General features: G+C 41.9%; 1 pseudogene; it reads right to left on the reverse strand.

The window, feature by feature from the left end:
• Positions 1–3,854: 3,854 nt before the first annotated feature.
• On the reverse strand, positions 3,855–6,226 carry LOC101102981 (regulator of nonsense transcripts 1-like; annotated as a pseudogene).
• Positions 6,227–14,921: the final 8,695 nt, after the last annotated feature.

Below are 14,921 nucleotides of genomic sequence, written 5' to 3' on the forward strand. Positions count from 1 at the left end.
TCTGTATTCCCATCTCTTTCAGAATTTTCCACAGTTTATTGTGATCCACACAGCCAAAGGCTTTGGCATAGTCAATAAAGCAGAAATAAATGTTTTTCTGGAACTCTCTTGCTTTTTCCATGATCCAGCGGATGCTGGCAATTTGATCTCTGTTTCCTCTGCCTTTTCTAAAACCAGCTTGAACATCTGGAAGTGCACGGTTCACGTTTTGCTGAAGCCTGGCTTGGAGAATTTTGAGCATTACTTTACTAGCGTGTGAGATGAGTGCAATTGTGCGGTAGTTTGAGTATTCTTTGGCATTGCCTTTCTTTAGGATTGGAATGAAAACTGACCTTTTCCAGTCCTGTGGTCACTGCTGAGTTGTCCAAATTTACTGGCATATTGAGTGCAGCACTTTCACAGCATCATCTTTTAGGATTTGAAATAGCTCAACTGGAATTCCATCACCTCCACTAGCTTTGTTCTTAGTGATGCTTACTAAGGTCCACTTGACTTCACATTCCATGACGTCTGGGTCTAGGTGAGTGATCACACCATCGTGATTATCTGGGTCATGAAGATCTTTTTTGTACAGTTCTTCTGTGTATTCTTGGCACCTCTTGTTAATATCTTCTGCTTCTGTTAAGTCCATACCATTTCTGCCCTTTATCGAGCCCATGTTTGCATGAAATGTTCCCTTGGTGTCTCTGATTTTCTTGAAGAGATCTCTAGTCTTTCCCATTCTGTTGTTTTCCTCTCTCTCTTTGCATTGATCATTGAGGAAGGCTTTCTTAACTCTCCTTGCTATTTTTGGAACTCTGCATTCAGATGCTTATATCTTTCCTTTTCTCCTTTGCTTTTCACTTCTCTTCTTTCCACAGCTATTTGCAAGGCCTCCCCAGACAGCCACTTTGCTTTTTCACATTTCTTTTTCTTTGGGATGGTCTTGATCCCTGTCTCCTGTACAATGTCATGAACTTCTCTCCATAGTTCATCAGGCACTCTGTATAGCAGATCTAGGCCCTTAAATCTATTTCTCACTTCCACTGTATAATCATAAGGGATTTGATTTAGGTCATACCTGAATGGTCTAGTGGTTTTCCCTACTTTCTTCAATTTGAGTCTGAATTTGGCAATAAGGAGTTCATGATCTTCTGCCATTAATGTTATATTATACCTGCATTATCACATATCTACCTAACCATCTGTCTATACATTCATCAATCCATTTAAAACTTTAATGCATTTCAAATTAAAATGCAGACTTCTCTACTGCTGCTGCTGCTAAGTCGCTTCAGTCGTGTTCAACTCTGTGCGACCCCATAGACAGCAGCCCACCAGGCTCCCCCGTCCCTGGGGTTCTCCAGGCAAGAATACTAGAGTGGGTTGCTATTTTCTTCTCCAATGCATGAAAGTGAAAAGTGAAAGTGAAGTCGCTCAGACCTCTCTACACTTCCTTCTAAATATCTCAGCATGTGAATAATACTAGCTAGAGTTCAGTAATTGTTTTTAGTAGTTTTAATTTTGTTTCAGGTAGAATTTATATACAATCAAATGCACAAATCTTGAATATTCAGTTGCTGAGTTTTGATAAATGTGAACACTTGTGTACCCAATCCTCTACCAAGATAGAACATAGTCATCACCCTAGAAAGTTTCTTAATGCTTCTTCCCAGCCAATGTAAACTTCCTCACCCATAAGCAAACATTCTTCTGAATTTTTCCCTCCATAGGTTAGTTTTGCCTGTTCTCGAATTTCATATAAATTGAGTCATACAGTATCATTTATGTAAGACTTTTTACTCAGCAAAACTTTTGAGATTTATCTATGTTGTTAATCATACTAGTATTTGTATTGCTTTCCTAGGGTGACCATTTAAAAAGTACCAAAAATTGACTGGCTTAAGACAAGGGAAATTTATTATGTCTAAATTTTGGAGACTAGAATTCTGAAATCAAGGCACTGGCAGAGCCATGCTCTCTTTGATGGCTCTGGGACAGAGCCCTTCCTTGCTTCTTCTGGCTTTTGACGTTTGCCAGTCGCCTCTAGCATTCTGGACGTGTAGATGCATCACTCCAGCCACATGAATGACTTTTCCCAGGATGCCTTTGTATCATCTTTCCTCTCTGTGTCTGTCTCCCTCTCCTCCTGCTCAAAACCATGCTTCAGTTTTAGCAGTGGACAACAGGTATCCATTTATTTTTACTTTTACTTTTTCAACTTAGCATAAGATGCTAATGGAGGGGGCTACTCTAGCTCAACATTCAGAAAATGAAGATCATGGCATCTGGTCCTGTCACTTCATGGCAAATAGATGGGGAAACAGTGGAAACAGTGGCTGACTTTATTTTCCTGGGCTCCAAAATCACTGCAGATGGTGACTGCAGCAATGAAATTAAAAGATGCTTACTCCTTGGAAGGAAAGTTATAACCAACCTAGACAGCATATTAAAAAGCAGAGACATTACATTGCCAACAAAGGTCCGTCTAGTCAAGGCTATGGTTTTCCAGTGGTCATGTATGGATGTGAGAGTTGGACTATAAAGAAAGCTGAGCCGAAGAATTGATGCTTTTGAACTGTGGTGTTGGAGAAGACTCTTGAGAGTCCCTTGGACTGCAAGGAGATCCAACCAGTCTATCCTAAAGGAGATCAGTCCTGGGTGTTCATTGGAAGGACTAATGTTGAAGCTGAAACTCCAGTACTTTGGCCACCTGATGTGAAAAGCTGACTCATTTGAAAAGACCCTGATGCTGGGAAAGATTGAGGGCAGCAGAAGAGGACGACAGAGGATGAGATGGTTGGATGGCATCATCAACTCAACGGACATGGATTTGGGTGGACTCCGGGAGATGGTGATGGACAGTGAGGCCTGGCATGCCGTGGTTCATGGGGTCGCAAAGAGTCGGACATGACTGAGTAACTGAACTGAACTGACTCTGTAGTACTGGGGCAGCTCCATCACTATGCTAAGTTGATATGCTTGCTGCCCCTGGGACATGGAGTCTTGTGACGCACCAAGTCATGAACAACTGTCCAGTGACAACTGGGGCTGGGAGAGGTGGGGCTGGCCCCTCTAGGAGAACTGGCTGCTGGAGATACAGCCTGTCCTTGGGACACCCTGTGAGACAGCTTTGACGGCACATTCCAGCTGGCCTGGCTGTTGAGAAGTGTCCTCTGGTTGGCCCAGGAAGGCCCAAAGCTGTTCTTCTAGACTCCTGCCTTGACCAGTCTTGCCTTCTGGGGTGCCCCGCCTGTGGATGGCCTGTTAGCTTGTTCAAAATATCCCAGCGGCATCATGGGTGGCATGCCCAGGTTGGAGGCAATGGGGCCTATTCATGGAGGTCATGCAGCTGAGGCAGGCACTGATCATGCTGATCTGGTTATGGGCCTGGAAATACATGTTTGAGGGCTCGCCCTGGCTGCTCTGATCACTGATGTTGTTGTTTAGTTGCTGAGTCATGTCCAACTCTTTTGTGATCCCATGGACTGTAGCCCACCATGCTCCTCTGTCCATGGGATTTCCTGGGCAACAATATTGGAGTGGGTTGCCATTTCCATCTCTAGGGGATCTTCCCGACCCAGGGATCAAATCCTCGTCTTCTGCACTGGCATGTAGATTCTTTGCCATTGAGCCACCTGGGAAGCCCCTGATCACAGACAGATCCTGGGAAAATGGGCTTTCCAGGGTCATACATGGCTGTTGTCATGAAGCGGGCTCTAGGGGGTTGATGGCCCTGCTGCACTGCAAAAGGTGCTCCTACAGATTGTTCAGCACCCATCTCTCTCCCCAGTAGGTGGTCATAGCTCAGAAGGTGGCTGCAGAGTGGTTGCCTGGATGGAGCCCTTCAATTGTCCATACTGTGCTGGGCCACATTAAATACGGGGGTTGTTTACAAACCTAATCCTTTGGTGCTCATTTGCCCACATAAAGGAGATAATAAAGCCGTTGTCAAGCAACTGAAATACATCCACACTGGCAGTCTCCACCTCCTGGTAGGGCCTGGTGTGCAGGGAGCCACTGAGCGGCATGCGTTACGTTGGTAGGACATGATGATGGTGATCTGGTTCACCTCAACATCTGTTTTCTCTCCTATGTTTGCAGCTTCTGGCCTGTTCGATAAGAGGTGCCTGACCTGATGGTCTTCTCCTGGTCCTGGGTCATACAGAACATCTTCACATGACCTGCTCTGGTCTGACAAGAGTCTTTGCAGCAGATGTTGGACAGGAAGGTGCTGCGTGCAGGGTTCATCTGATCCTGGATCTGGAGGCAGATGAGGCAAATGGGACGGCTGCCCAGCACCACCAGGTGCTCAGAGAGGGATGGGGACAGCCCAGCCTTGGCTGCCTTCTTGCATATCACCACAAGGCCCAGCTGGCAGTGGTCACCCGCAGGGATCAGCTGCTTGGCTCTGAGGACACAGGGACCGTGCACTCCAGGGCTCAGTGGCCTGGATGCCCATGAAACTCTTGGCAGGTCTCAGTCATCCACATGTGCAGCTGATGGCATGTGTTTATGAGCACCAGTTTGTGCGTCAGGGCTCAGTACCACTGCTTCTGGTCTGCAGATGACAGCTCCTGGGTCTAGTGCTTCAGCATCTGGAGCTCCGGCATGCTACCTATGTTCCTGATCTGGTTGTACAGGGCTAGGACGTGCAGTGGGGAGTTGATGACCCTTGCAGAGAGCTGGATGACTTTGAGCCAGGTCAGTGACTCTTCTTGGTCTATGGCTTTGTTAGCTGGAGCACAGACTAGCACAGGCCCACTGAGCCAGATGGTAGATGATGGTGGCTGAGCTCACATCTTCCCTGTACCTAGTGGACCCTGGATCTGGCTCAGCAGTCTCTGCAGCACCATCTTCAGAAAGTCAGCCAGAGAGTGGTGGAGGTTATGGAACTCTGGTGCTGTGAAGTCCTTGGGCCACTGGTGCTTTCTGATCACACCTAGCAGCTTATGGGAGATGTAATCTGCCATGGAGATCTCCTCCACAACAGATGTTTTCAAACACTCTGCATCCTCTCTAACGAGGTTTACTTCCACATGAAACTCACCTGGAAGTTATGAGTTACCTCCACAGTGTGCCCACAACTGCTATGTGGCTCAGCAGTGATCTCACTGACATAATTATCAGAGGCCTTGATGATGTGGCTGATCCTTTTCCCCCAGGCACCAGGTCCTTTGTACCACAGGCAAATCTTGTTCCCCGGCATGAGCTGAATGTTTCCTAACCAAATTATTACTAAAGTCCGATTATCACAGTCATCTCAGGCAAAGTTAAGTAGGCAGTTCTCTTCCTGCTAAGGCCCAGGTCCCGCCTGACAGTGATGTGATCCTGAGTCTGAAACACTTTCAGTTTCTTAGAGGAGTTGGCCTCCAGCTTGGATATGTTCTGGTACTGGTAGGAATGCTCCTACCTCCAGAGATATGCTGGGGACCCTCCTCTGCCCCTGTCTTCTCCAGGACCTCCAAGGTGGTAGAAGGATTTTCCTGCTAGAGCTCCTTCAGTTGGCTCATCTACTCTGTGGTGATCTGCCAGCCCAAGCAGTTCCTGCTCAGAAAGGATTGTGACCAGCCAAGACAGGAAGCAGTGGTCCTGGACCGCAGGCTGCCACTGTGAACTCTCTGGGCTGTGAACTCTTGAGGCTACTCCCAAATGGTACAGGGCTGACTGCATAGCAGCCCCACAACCCAGGTGTATTTGCTAAGAATGAAGCCAAGGAAGAAGGCCTGACCACTGCCATAGTCATAACACTCCAGAACCATCTCTTCCAGGACCCATTCTTGTGCAGGGTTACCTCTTTGCATTTTGCCCTCTGAAGTGACTTACAATATGGCTGCCAGTAGCATTTGCGTGACTTATTGAACCACTCTTGCTGGTAGCACAGTAAGCCATGCAAGCAGGATCGGGTACTCCCCAGTAACTGCAGGCATGTATGAGACATCCTTCCTCTAGCAAATATCACCTTCATTGTCTTTGAAGTTCAACTCAGCCAGTTGGCTGGTCTTGCCAACGCTCCCGTCCTCGCCTCAGGACGCTCCCGTCCTCGCCTCAGGACGCTCCCTGCTCAGCCCACCTGTGAGTCCACCTTTCCAACCGCAGCTTCCACGGGACGGGGCCCCTAGTGCTGCCACCTTGGAAGGCGCATCTATGTCTGGCCGGGGAGAGTGAATTCGCTGCATTTGAACTTGAGCGCTGAGGTGTTGAAGCCCAGGAGCTGGGCCTTCTGCGCATCAAAGGAAGTGCGCATGTGCAAGATGGGCGGCCCTGCATCCAAGTTCACGGCGACCTAAGCAAAGCGAGGATCTGGTAGCCTCGCCGCTGGGTAGGCCGCTGTGTGGGTGCTGGCGCCCTTCAGTTCAGTTCAGTTCAGTCACTCAGTCGTCCAGCTGGACGCCACTCCGTGAGCCAAGTGCCCAGAGCTTCCTTTGCTGCCCTCAGAGCCACCCGCAGCTCCCGAAGACTGCAGGAACACCGTGGGCAACACCTGTTGTAAGTGCATGGCTTTAGTTTTATCTGTTCTGTGGAAGAATATGAGGCAGTTGTCGAATATCCATTGCATTCTTGATTTCTGATAATATTTTTTAGTTTTAGAACCTCCATTTTATTTTTTGATATAAATTCTAGTTTTCTGGTTGGTTTCTCCATCTTGTCATCTGTTTTTCACAGCCATTTAAAAAATCTTTTTCTGAAAACCAATAGCCGGATCACCTCTGCATCTGTGTCTATTACCTTTTTTTCCCTCCATTATTTTTTATTTGTATACCTGGTAAAGTTTTCATTGAATTACTAAAACTGTGTGTAAAAATTACAGGGATTCTTGAAGTGTTATCTTTCTCTAAAGGGGATTACAGTCGGCTTCTGGTAGGCAATTAGAGTCGGCATGGATTACTTTAATTCAAACAGACTAAGCTGATTCACAGCTGGGTTCAAGTCTGTAAGGCTGGTCTATTTCTGGCTTAACCTCAACCTAGACTGTAGCCCTTTTGGTGTCCAATTGAATACTCAGGGTTTTTATCAAGACACCATCCTTTTGGTGGTTCTTTAATCTCATTTAAAAAATCTCCCTCAAACCAAGAAACTGACAAAAATCCTGCATAGTTTCTCAAACTCATAGCAGCTACTTTCTGCTCTGCTTGTGTGTTTCTCAGCCTATACTAATTACAAATTGGCAAGTGCCTCAAGAGGAAAAGAGACTCAGACTATTGGTTGGGCTCAGTTCTTTGAACTCTTCTCTTTATAATCCTGGCCTCTTAGATTCTGGCTGTCGTGAACTCTGATTTTAATCATTTTAGGTTCATGAGATTGCTGAAGTTTCTAAAAAGACTCTTGACTATTTAAAACACAAACAGTAGTAATGGGTATGGGGTTTATAGAATATGCTGAATTAAAACATATGGCTAATATGTAAGGAATTGAGTAGGCATTAAATGAAATTATACTGTTATATAGTTCTTGTATTGTTCTTTAATATCATATGAATTGAGACTGTGGTAAATTAAGTGTGTGTATTGCTGTCTGTAGGGTAACCATTGCAACACATTCACACGGAGACACACACCAAGTATTGCTAAAAATGTCAATAAAATAGATAAAATGGGGTAATAAAAATTATAATCACAAAAGACAGCAGAAATAAATGAACAATAGAACACATAACATACAGGACAAATAGAAAGCAGATACCAAAATAGTAGAATTAAACTGATCTGAACAAAACCATAATTCCATTCAATGTAAATGAACTAAACTCTCCATTAGAAAGAAGGAAGCTATAAGAGTGGATAAAAAGCAAGATCCATCTACATGTTGTTTACCAGATGTGTTTTATAGTATCTAAAAACAAGTTCAATTTGAGTGGAAAAAGATATAAATTGTGATACAGAAATTCCATTTCTAGGTATTAAGCCAAGAGAAATGATAAAAATATGTCCAGGAAATGTGTATAAAAATATTCATAGCAGGCTTTATGCATAATAGCCAAAATTTGGAAACAATCCACAAGGCCCATCAATACAAAAGTGGGTAAAGAAATTTTAGTATATTTATACAATGGAACACTGCTTAACAATTTTTAAAAATGGACTTTTGATTGATGAAACAACATGGATAAATCTTAAAAGTAGTATCTGAATGAATTAATCTGGATGAAAAAGAGAACTTATATATGACTTCATTTTACATGAGTTCCAAGAACAGGCAAATTTATACTGTGTTAGTGGAAGTAAGAAACGTTACCTCTAGGGAAAAGCAGACTAACTGGAAAGGGAGAATAAAGAAAATTTTGGGGTTGATGGAATTATTCTATGTATTTATTTGGGTGGTTGTTACAATTACTGAAATCATTGAATTGTACTATTAAGATATATGCATTTTATTTTTTGTGACAAAAAGTTTGAATTGGAACATCATAAAAACAAATTTGGTCTAAGACATTGTTTCGTTTCTTAATAACAAAGATAATAGATAGTACATACAACTTGTAAAAAAATAAGGAAAATTGTGTTTCTAAAAGTAGATCTGGGTTTTTTTGCCATCTTATTTTAGTTGATCAGTTAGTAATGTGTAACCAAATATGAAATTGAAGCCATTGAAAAATGCAGTAGATCAGAGAATTCCTTCTTCCATTGATATGATGGTTCCTATAGATGTCTTGATTTTAGGTTTAGTGCATTCTCATAATATGTGTCCAAAGTATTGAATAAACAGAGGAAGGAAAGGGTTTGGGCTTAAAGAGTAGATTATGCCTTGAGCTGTACACTAAAACTAAATTAACTATTAAATAAGTCATCTACTCCATTGTTTAAATACCATATACAATTGTTTTGTAAATTAGAGCCTTCTAGACTGCAGTCCATGGGGTCGCTAAGAGTCGGACACGACTGAGTGACTTCACTTTCACCTTTCACTTTCATGCACTGGAGAAGGAAATGGGAACCCACTCCAGTGTTCTTGCCTGGAGAATCCCAGGGACGGGGGAGCCTGGTGGGCTGCCGTCTGTGGGGTCGCGCAGAGTCGGACATGACTGAAGTGACTTAGCAGTAGCAGCAGCAGTCAAAAAGAATTTAAGACAATATTATAAATATGTTAAAAGATTTAAGGTAAAGATGGATATAGTGTGTGAACAGATAGAGGTTCATAGTAGAGAAATGGAAACTAACAAAAGGTCAAGTGGAAATTGAGAAGTAAGATGAAGTGAGGTCATAATAGACTGGACAGTGAGAAAAGATCAGTGATCTTGCATGTAAGTCAGTAGAAATAAACTAAACAAAAGCCCAGAGTGAAAAAATAAAAATAAAAATAAAAAGTGCTCTATTGACTTCTTGGTATTGGGACAACATGGGTATTGAACATACAGGGAACTGCAATCATGTGAAGGGAGAAAAATTGCATTAGAGAAAAATATTTGGAGGAAAACTGGTGAAACCTTTTCTCTGTTAAAAAAAATGATGAAAGCTTAATTACTTACTGAACATATAAGTTCTGTGTGACTCACAAGGTAAACTTTTCTTACCCAACAAACTAATATGCCATTTGAACTGCTTTTGCTATGTCCCACAGATTTTGGAAAGTTGTATTTTTGCTATCATTTGTCTTAAGGTATTTTCTAGTTTCCTCTTGGTTCTGTCTGTGGATATATTGTTTTTTTCATAGCATGTTGTTTAGTTTTCATGTGTTTGTGTTTTTCCATTTTTCTTCCTGTAATTGATTTCTAACTTCATATCGTTGTGGTCAGAAAAAGATACTTCATACAAATTCTATCCTCTTAAATTTATTGAGTAGTGTTTTGTGCCCTAGGGTGTCATGTATCCTGGAGAATGTTCCATGCACACTGGAAAAGAGTGCGTATTCTGCTCTTTTTGGATCCAGTGTCCTATAGATATCTGTTAAGTCCATCTGGTCTAAAGTGTCATTTAAGGTCTCTGGGTTTCCTGTAGATTTCCTGTATGGATGATCCACATTAATTGTAAGTGGAATGTTATGTCTCCCCCTATTGTTATATTTCTGTCAATTTCTCTCTTTATGTCTCTTAATATTTGCTTTGTATATTTAGGTGCTCTTATATTAGGTGCGTGTATATTTAACATGTGTTATATCTTCTTATATTGACTCCTTTATCAAAGCCTATTTTTGTGTAATATGAGTATTGCTTTTCCAGGTTTCTTTTCTCTTTCATTTGCTTGGATATCTTTTTCCATCCTCTTCTTTCAGTTTTTATGTCTTTAGCTTTGAAGTTAGTCTCTTGTAGGCAGTATATAGATGGATCTTGCTTTTTTATCCAGTCAGCTACCTTACATCTTTTGGTTGGAACATTTAGTTCATTGACATTTTAAGTGAGTATTGATTGGTATGTGCTGGTTGCTATTTTGATAGCTTTTATGATAGCTTTTTTGTTGCTTGTTTTTTTAAATTTATTTTTATAGTTCTGTGTTCTTTTAGTCTCTTCCCTTGTGGTTTGATGATTTTCTTTAGTGTTATGTTTGTATCTCTTTCTCTCTCATTTTGTGTATCTGTTGTAGGTTTTTGATTTGTATCTACCATAAAGTTCATGTGTATTGACCTATAACTATATCTACTTGTCTTAAACTGATAGTTATTTAAGTTCAAATCCATTCTAAAAGATGTACATTTTTTACTCCTCCCCTACCTTTTATGTTGTGATATCACATTTTATATCTTCATGTCTGTCTCTTTACTGTTAATTGTAGTTACAATTGACTTAAGTTTTTTAACCCTTTGTAATAGCTTATTTACATTGCTGATGCACTGCTTTTTTATATATTTGCCTTTACCAATGGAATTTTTCCCATTTTCTTTTTTCCCCCCATTTTCTTATTTGTATTATTTCTTTTTGTATTTTTTTATTTCTTGTTATAGCCTTTTCTTTTTCTCTTAAAGAACTTTTCACAATTCTTATAATATTGAGTTAGTTGTCATTAATCCAGTTCTGCTTGTCTGGAGAACTCTTTATCTGCCTTTCAATTCTGAATGATTACCTTGCTGGGTAGAGTATCCTAGGTTGTAGGTTTTTTTCTTGTCAGTAATTTAAATGCCACTCCTTTCTGGTGTACAAAGTTTCTGCTAAAAAAAAAATCAGCTGATAGTCTTATGGGCATGCCCTTGTATGTGACTGCTTTTTCTTGCTACCTTTAAAGTTCTTCATCTCTAACTTTTGCCATTTTAATTATGACAGGTCTTGGTGTGGGTCTCTTCGAGTTCATCTTGTTTGGGTCTTTCTGTGCTTCCTGAACATGGATACCTGTTTCCTCCTTCAGGTTAGAGAAGTTTTCAGCCATAATTTTGTCAAATACATTTTTGACTGTCTTCTCTCTCTTTCCTCCTCCTAGGATGCCTGTGATGAGAATGTTAGTATACTTGATGTTGTCCCTAAGGTTTCTTAACCTATCCTCATTTTTAACAATTTTTTTTCTGCTGTTTTGATTAGGTGATTTATTGCCTAATTTGTTGTTAACACCTTCAAGTGTATTTTTCATTTCAGTTACTGAATTCTTCATCTTTGACTGGTTCTTTTTTATGTATTCTAGTTCTGTTGAAGTGCTGTGTTCAGCTATCCTTTTCCCAAGTTAGGTTAGCATTTTTATTACTATTGTTTTAAATTCTCTGTCAGGTGAATTATTTATCTCTGTTTCATTAGGAATGTTTTTCAGGGGTTTCACCTTGTTCTTTATCTGAAACCTGTTGTTCTGTCCTTGAGTTTTGTTTAACTTTCTCTCTTTGTCTCCATGAAATTAGGTGAAGCAGTTACTTGTTCTGGTTTTGATGGTATATCCTTTTGTGCAAGTGTCTCTGTGCATTTTGCAGGTGCCCAGTGGCTTTGGTGGGAGAGCTGGATCTGAAATCATCTTGGACCACCTCTACGCTGTTGCCTTGGTGGGAACTTGTTAGGGCTTGAATTGGAGTGCTACAGCAGCAGCCATGTGCAAACTACAACTTTTTCTAGACTGAATGGTAGTCACTGCCCTATTGGGGTTGAGCCAGTGCCCAAGGTGATAAAGTAGGGGCCCTGAAGGAGGTGTGATAGGACCCTCTACCTTGGCTTTACCTTGGTTGGGGGGTGTGTCCAATGCCCAGGGCCTTGGGCTATACTTGTGAGCTGATTCCATTTTTCCTTGGTTTGCATGCCTTGGTTAGAGGCTGGGCTGGGGCTGCAGGTGTTGGAGCCACTGCTGAGCTGGCTATGCTCCTTGCCAAGTGTTCATAAGTGGGCACATGCTGGCAGTGGCAGTCTCTTTCCTGGCTCATGGCAGGCCCCTGCCAAGCTGGTTCAACTCTTTCCTAGATGTGTGTAGGCACTGAATTGCTTTTCCTCCTCTTCTACCAGACTCCTTGTGGTTCTTTCTTTTCAATCTTAATTGTAGAAGAGCTGTTCTGATGGTCTTCAGGTTGTTCTCAGCAAGGATTGCAATATCACCACTCCCTGGGATAATCAGCCCAATAGCAGGGGATTACACCGGAGGAATCTGACTGTTGAAGGGGCAATGTTTTGCTCTTTCTGGGAGAGACACCTACTCTGGATATAGATTTGCCTTTCCTATGTGCAGTGCTTCTTCTGTCAAAAATACCACCTGAGGACTCACAGGTGCCTTATTCACCATCGCAGTGTTTCGCACAACATGCTTCTGATGAAGGAACTCTGCACAGGGAGTAAAGTGTGCCTGTAAGCAAATGCTCATCGAATTTTCTGATCATTCCATGTTCCCAGTAATCCTGAAGCAATTGACTCCACTAGAATGGACTTTTGAAGGCAGAATGGTAGTGTCAGCTAGATTGGCAGTACCCTGATGGACTGGCATGATGTTCTCCAGGAGGCTGTATATGCTCTAAATCAGCATTCAGTGTGCAGCACTGATTTTCCCATAGCTGAGATACATGGGTCCAAGAATCAGCAGTGGATGAGAGTGGGCCATTCACTATTACTGCTATAATCCTTACTGATCCACTAGCAGAATTTTGCTACATGTCCGTGTAACTTTATGCTCTGCTGGCCTAGAGGCTTAATTCCTAATGTAGTCAGGGCTTCTCTGAGAAGACACGCTGATGCCATTAAACTGTAAGTAAAGACTGCCGCTCCTGGTCCCTTTATTCCTCTAAAATTATACCCAAAGAATAAGATTGCTGAACTGGCTAAAGTAATCACTGATTACCAAGGGCAGAGTTGTCTGCTACTCTGTAGTGAAGGTGAGGAATCCTGGGTCTGGAATTCAGGAGATTTCTTAGCGCTTTCTTAGTATCATCTGACCCTATGATGAAAATCCAAAGAAAACTAGAAGAAACCATTCTCAGTAGGATTGGTAGTGGCCCAGATCCTTCAGCAGTGAAGGTTAGGTTCTACCCAAACAGGCAGAGCACCTCATAGCCAGTTGAAATGCTTGTTGAGGGCAAAGAAAATAAGAAATAGGTAAGGAAAGAAGATAGTTACAAATACCAGCTGCAAAAGGTGACCAGCTGCAAAAAAACATGCATTTGATTGTTCTCTTTCTTCTTTACAGTTTATAAATAATTTGAAACGTGTTAATATAATCAGTTCAGTCGGTCAGTTGTGTCTGACTCTTTGTGACTCCATGGACTGCAGCACACCAGGGTTCCCTTTCCTTCACCAACTCCTGGAGCTTGCTCAAACCCATATCCATTGACTTGTTCATGCCGTCCAACCATCTCATCCTCTGTCGTCTCCTTCTTCTCCTGCCTTCAATCTTTCCCAGCACCAGGGTCTTTCCCAGTGAGTCAGTTCTCATCAGGTAGCCAAAGTATTGGAGTTTCAGCTTCAACATCAGTCCTTCTGATAAATATTCAGGATTGATTTCCTTTAGGATGGACTGGTTGGATCTCCTTGCAGTCCAAGGAACTCTCAAGAGTCTTCTCCAACATCACAGTTCAAAAGCATCTGTTCTTCAGCACTCAGTTTTCATTATAGTCCAACTCTCATATCCATACATGACTACTAGAAAAACCATAGCTTTGACTAGATGGACCTTTGTTGACAAAGTAATGTCTCTGCTTTTGAATATGCTGTCTACTTTGGTCATAGATTTTCTTCCAAGGAGCAAGCATCTTTTAATTTCATGGCTGCAGTCACCATCTACAGTGATATTGGAGCCTAAGAAAATAAAGTCTGTCACTGTTTCCATTGTTTCCCCATCTATTTGCCATGAAGTGATGGGACTGGATGCCATTATCTTAGTTTTCTGAATGTTGAGCTTTAAGCCAACTTTTTCACTCTCCTCTTTCACTTTCATCAAGATATTCTTTAGTTCTTCTTCACTTTCTGCCATAAGGGTGGTGTCATCTGTATATCTGAGGTTATTGATATTGCTCCCAGCAATCTTAATTCCAGCTTGTACTTCATCCAGCCTGGTGTTTCGCATGATGTACTCTGCATATAAGTTAAATAAGCAAGGTGACAATATACAGCCTTGCTGTACTCCTTTCCTGATTTGGAACCAGTCTATTGTTCCATGTCTGGTTCTAACTGTTGCTTCTTGACTTGCATACAGATTTCTCAAGAGGCAGGTCAGGTGGTCTGGTATTCCCATCTCTTTCAGAATTTTCCACAGTTTATTGTGATCCACGTAGTCAAAGGCTTTGGCGTAGTTAATGAAGCAGAATAGATGTTTTCTGGAACTCTTGCTCCTTTGATGATCCAACAGATGTTGGCAATTTGATCTCTGGTTCCTCTGCCTTTTCTAAGTCCAGCTTGAACATCTGGAAGTTCATGGTTCACGTACTGTTGAAGTCTGGCTTTGAGAATTTTGAGCATTACTTTGCTAGCATGTGAAAAGAGTACAACTGTGTGGTAGTTGTAACATTCTTTGGCATTGCCTTTCTTTGGGATTGGAATGAAAACTGGCTTTTTCCAGTCCTGTGGCCACTGTTGAATTTTCCAAATTTTCCTGGCATATTTAGTGTAGCACCTTAACAGCACT

This window comes from Ovis aries, chromosome 5, assembly GCF_016772045.2.
Source record: "Ovis aries strain OAR_USU_Benz2616 breed Rambouillet chromosome 5, ARS-UI_Ramb_v3.0, whole genome shotgun sequence".
Taxonomy (NCBI): domain Eukaryota; kingdom Metazoa; phylum Chordata; class Mammalia; order Artiodactyla; family Bovidae; genus Ovis; species Ovis aries.